The sequence below is a fragment of the Ixodes scapularis genome, unplaced genomic scaffold (genome assembly GCF_016920785.2).
Source record: "Ixodes scapularis isolate PalLabHiFi unplaced genomic scaffold, ASM1692078v2 PGA_scaffold12__126_contigs__length_90152505, whole genome shotgun sequence".
NCBI lineage: Eukaryota > Metazoa > Arthropoda > Arachnida > Ixodida > Ixodidae > Ixodes > Ixodes scapularis.
The window spans coordinates 30,405,104-30,410,565 of record NW_024609838.1 but is presented as its reverse complement, the minus strand read 5'-3'; the positions used below and the strand labels follow the sequence as shown (position 1 = coordinate 30,410,565).

Below are 5,462 nucleotides of genomic sequence, written 5' to 3'. Positions count from 1 at the left end.
ATGAAAACAGCGAAACGTAGTTGACACGCTACTTTTTTCACAGTTCTAAGTAGAAATATAGAATAGAAACGATAAGATATCATTTGCTTAAATTTGTTTAGGCCAGAAAGATCAAATCAAGAAAAAGTTACGAAGATAAAAAGAGAAAAAGGGCAATAGATAAATAAAGATTTTTTTTTTATTATTAAACATTGGCTCACCACGCGATACAGCTGGTCTGATACACGGCATGCACGCTGTATAAGGAAGCTTACAAAGTAAAAACATACAAATAGGTGCCCTGCTCAATCTATGTAACCACTATTGAAAAGTTTGAATGCTCCTAAGCTGCAGGCCCTGTTGTTCTTCTTCGTCGTACACGTTTCTGAACCTTTCAAGAAATGTCACAATTTTCGAAGTGAAAGTAGTCGAATCACCTTCTTCGTGCTCACGTTCTCAGATTTCGCGGACAGCGTGCGAGGTTCAAGGCTGTGTGAATTTTGTCGGAGGACACAGTAGCACAGGGGAGTCGAGATTTCTGAGAAGTTCCTCCAAGACTTCGCGAGGTATCATATTATGCATTCTCAGATGCATGCGCCCACTCAGAAGCCATAAGACGTCTTGCTATATTTATATCTACCTTCGCCTAACTAAAATATATATATATATATAATCTACTGACGTCTCGTGGGAAAAAGTAACTATACCTCCCCGAAAAAGATTTAGGCGGTAACTTAAGTCGAACAGCGTCTACCGTCGGCGTGTGTCTTCCGAGTTTGACGATGGTATTTCAGGACCCTTCATTACATTTTACTCGGAGCATGTCTATTGCTCAAATAGGCCGGGGAACACACAGCGCGCTCTACGTGCCATCCCACGCTTCATTCAAAGTATTCTATTGGTTGAGACGCCGTGACGTCATACATTCTGGCCACCCGATTGGTCCAGACGGCCATTCATCTCAGCTATGGTCCATCTCACGGCAGAGGCAAAGGAGGCTGGGCGATTACGTCGTAATTAGACCGATGCGTCCGGTGAGTTACTATGGCACTGTGCGAAAATTATGGTGCATTATCTAATGGCGGACAACCTGTATGGCTCCCTCGGTGCACCGCTCGCTGCATGGTAGGGTGCGACGACATGCAGATGTAATCGTCAGGAAGACGCTATAGACCCGTGGTAGTCAAAAAAGATTGATGACCGAATTACCCGAAATGTTGCACGAAATTTGGACCCACGTCCCGGTGAGCTTCGCTAATTGAGACGACGTTTGCTGGAGTCCTGGAACGATCGGTTTAGTTTAGTTTGGAATCCTGTCTGCGAGCGTTAGCAGACGACTGGCGAGTGTGGTGTGCTTAATGCGTAATTGAGTATGGCAATTACTTTTTTTTTTGTTCTTTGTTTAATTTTTAGTGATGATCCAGCAACGACGTAAGTGTATGACAGATACAATAACAAAACCATTGTGCCTGGCAGGCGGCTCAGACTGGTGCGCTCTTTTACCGAGTCCAAACAAGTGGTCCCTGGATTTACGCCTGATGACGTCATGGAAGCGTCATGTCGTCGCCGGCCGCGATCCTGGTGGCGTCACGGCAGCTGTGGTGGATGCGGCAGACGCCTGTTCTGCCGCAGGTCGCTCTCCAGTTTGACAGTACACGGAAGCTTCGGCAGCCAGGAGTTGGGACGCAGCGACGACACTGGCGTTTGCTCGTGCTTTACTATGTCGGATCTTCTGAGACCAACCGCCAGGATCGCGACAACCGACAGCATAACACCTCGGCTTTTTGGGACGTCATTTGTATGCTACTTTGGGACCGCTTGCGATGCATGGGCAGAATATATGACGCTACACGCGCCGGCCGGATACGCGCTCCAGGCGGCGTAATCATACTCGGTGTCGGTGCATTGGTGTGTTTACGCAACAGACACACGCTATCGCGGAATGCCGTGATGGCGCGTAAAAATACTAATGTTTTTTTTTTTGTTTTTTTTTTAACGTGTGCGTGTTATGATCAGGCTTTTAAATTTTCTTCGTGATTCGTTCGTCGGTGATTTCATTAAGTAATGTGAAAAATCTCGTTGGGTAAGGAGTGAAAGCATACTGGGAGGGGGGGGGGGGGGGTCAGAAATATAGGGTGTAGAACTTTCACCCTTGTCGCATATGAGTATTGCACCCCAAAACCACATGTCGACGTTCAGTACACTGACGTCGAGCTGACGATACCAACTTTTACGAGCGGCTTGATAGCTCTTTTATATAAGTTAATAAAAAGGTAGTGTCATATGCATCAAAAGCAACAAAAAAAGTAACGCTGCTTTTGCAGCAGGGCCAACAAAACTTCGGTGTTTTTCTGTAGTCTTTAATGTGTACATTAGCTATTTTAATAAGCTGTACCACTCGACTTTCAAGGCGCTCGTGAAATTTGGTATAGTCCGTTTGACGTCAGTGGACTGAACGTCGAATTGTAGTTTTTTGGGCGGTATAATAGTTAAATAATTAAATTTTTAATAATTAATTTAATAAAATAATTAAATAGGAACTACCAGCGCTAAGCATCTTTGTTTTATTAGTTCTTGCAAAATGAAACCCGAAAGTTTACTTGCCGCGTGGCAGAGAATCAATCTGGGTACGATTATTGCGACGGCGTTATCTTCAAAAGTCACTTTCACGATAATAAAGACGGGCATTTTTGCAGGATCTTATACGCCAATTTCTATCTTAGGGCGGTCAATGATAATATCTTCTGTTATTTTTGTTTTTTATGGCAATTGACGGGTTCGTTCTTCCGCAAGACTTCATAACCTATCTTGGTGCCGATTATATTTCACACATGACCTGTTTCCATTTAAATGTTCGGTCTGCGAAAAGCAAAGCTGTATATCTTGAGCTACTTTTCGATCAATTTGGTTTTTCTTTCGATGTCATCATGCTTACAGAAACCTGGTACACTGAAGAGACTGACGTACTACAACTCCCTACATACCACTCTTTTTACATAAATCGTAAAGAGAAACGTGGTGGTGGCTTAGCCATTTTGACAAAAAGTGTTTCTGGTGAAGTAATAGGTGATTAAAGTTGCATCACTCAAGATTACGAAATGATGTGTATACGCAATAACCAGAATATCTTTGCTGTGGTGTACCGACCACCAAACGGCAACATTGAATTGTTTTTAAAATTTTTCGAGTCTTTTTTGGTTTTTGTTCATGAAGAACAATGTAATGTAATTTGTGGTGGGGACTTTAATATTGATATGAGCGCGGGAACCGTAACTAAAAAACGTTTAGATTCGCTAATCAGGACATATGGTTGGGCAAATGTTATTAATAGACCTACACGTGTTACTCTCCAATCTGAAACATTAATTGATTTGTTTATTTCAAACAGCTCAGTCGATTATATAAAAGCTGCAGCGTCATTGTTTGCGATCTGATTGACCACCTCCCAATATTCATTTCTCTCAAAAGTTTCCCAAGAAAACTTGTAGGACAGAGCGGACATTAGTACAAAAAATAACTTTAGATCGACTCAACGCTTTTCAGACCGCTGTTTTAAATACAAATTGGAGCCGTGTGCTGTGTGAGGATAGTGCTGACGGGGCTTATAACACTTTTATAGAGTTATTTCTTGGACTGTATAAGATATATTTTCCTTTCACTCCTATTAAAACAAACAAGCGCATAAAGAGCCTTGGATAACGAGAGATTTACTCAGTAAAATTAAGATAAAAAACGATTTATATGGTAAATTCATAAAATCCAAGGACCAGAAGGACCTTAAAGTATTTAAAAACTATCGCAACAACCTGACAAAAGAACTAAAGCGCGCCAGAACGCGTTATCATTTTGATTTGTTCAAGGCCGCACAAGGACGCACTGACATCATAAGGAAGCAACTAAATTATCTTCTTTATCGTAATCGCCCCTTCAGTTCAATTGAAAAAATTCTGTGCAGTGGTACTGACCTTGCTGGGTGTTCACTGGCAAATGCTTTTAACGAACAGTTTGTAAATATTCTGGGTACTACTGAAACCGAAACTCCTTTGGTTTTAAATGATAAACGAAACAGTGATTCGATGTTTTTAGATCCCGTCGTCGAACCAGAAATTATAAGCGTGTTTCTTCAGCTTAAAAATAGTTCTAGCTTTGACGTCGATGGCATCCAGATAAGACCGGTAAAACATGTTATTCATCTGTTAGCACCTGTAATAACTCATATATTTAATATCTCTTTATCTACTGGAATTTTTCCTAAGCGAATGCAGATTGCCAAAGTTTCAGTATTGCATAAAAAAGGAAATGTAAATGAAATGGGAAACTACAGGCCAATTTCAATATTACCAGTGTTTTCCAAGGCGCTCGAAAAGGTTGTTCATACATGTTTGACTAAATTTTCAAATAAGTATAACTTGATAACTCCATCACAGTATGGATTTATAAAACACAAGTCGACAGAATCTGCCTTCCTTGTTTTAAAAGAATTTATTTTTACAAAGCTTTGAAAACAAAAATATGGTTCTTGGAGTCTTTATAGATTTCACCAAGGCGTTTGACTGCCTCAATCATAAAATTTTACTATCGAAATTAGATAATTATGGAATTCGAGGGCATGCTTTACAGCTGATGAGATCTTACCTGAAGTATCGAGCGCAATATGTTTATATCAATGGGAATTCTTCCGCTATAAAACCTATTTCTTCTGGTGTACCACAGGGTAGTATATTGGGCCCCTTCCTCTTTAACAAGTACGTGAATGATATAGTCAATATTAATGTAAGCGCAAAATTTGTAAACTAGGCTGATGACACGAGCATACTGTTTTCTGCAGATGATCCTGATCTATTATTCGATATGGCGAATCTGGCCCTGTCTAGGTTACCAACGTGGAGTCATTACAACGCATTACAAATAAATGTAAATAAAACCAAAGCCGTGCTTTTTCGTCCTAAAAATAAACTCGTTACCATTACTAAGGAGATAGTTTTGAATTCAACCAAAATCGAGATTGTGAATTGTTTTAAACTCTTAGGTGTCATGTTTCCTGAAAATATGTCGTGGGAAAGTCATATAAACTCTATTATTCCAAAGCTATCCCAAAGTGTGGGCATGTTAAATCGCCATCGTTATATTTTACCAACAAGCGTTAAATTATTAATATATAATTTTATATTTTATTCGCACTTAAATTATTGCCATTTAGTTTGGGGAACAACAACTTTAACAAACCTAGAAAAGTTACATGTATTGCAAAAAAAAGCACTGAGGGCTATAGCTGCCGTCTCGTATGATTTTCACACAGCTGGCTTATTTCAGAAATTTCGCGTCGTAAACGCGCATACATTATATGATTATAGGCTTAGCACTAGCCTTAAAGTAGAGCAACTTAAAGACACAACTTTTTTAACAGATCTTGGAAATTTATCAAAAAATGTTCATAATTACCCTATCCGAAGTGCTGAATGTTGGGAGGCGGCTACACCAAG

The 5,462-nt window shown here is 40.1% G+C and overlaps 1 pseudogene; it reads left to right on the top strand.

Moving 5' to 3' along the window:
* The first annotated feature begins 2,741 nt into the window (after positions 1-2,741).
* Positions 2,742-3,260, top strand: LOC121835192 (annotated as a pseudogene).
* The last annotated feature ends 2,202 nt before the right edge of the window (positions 3,261-5,462 follow it).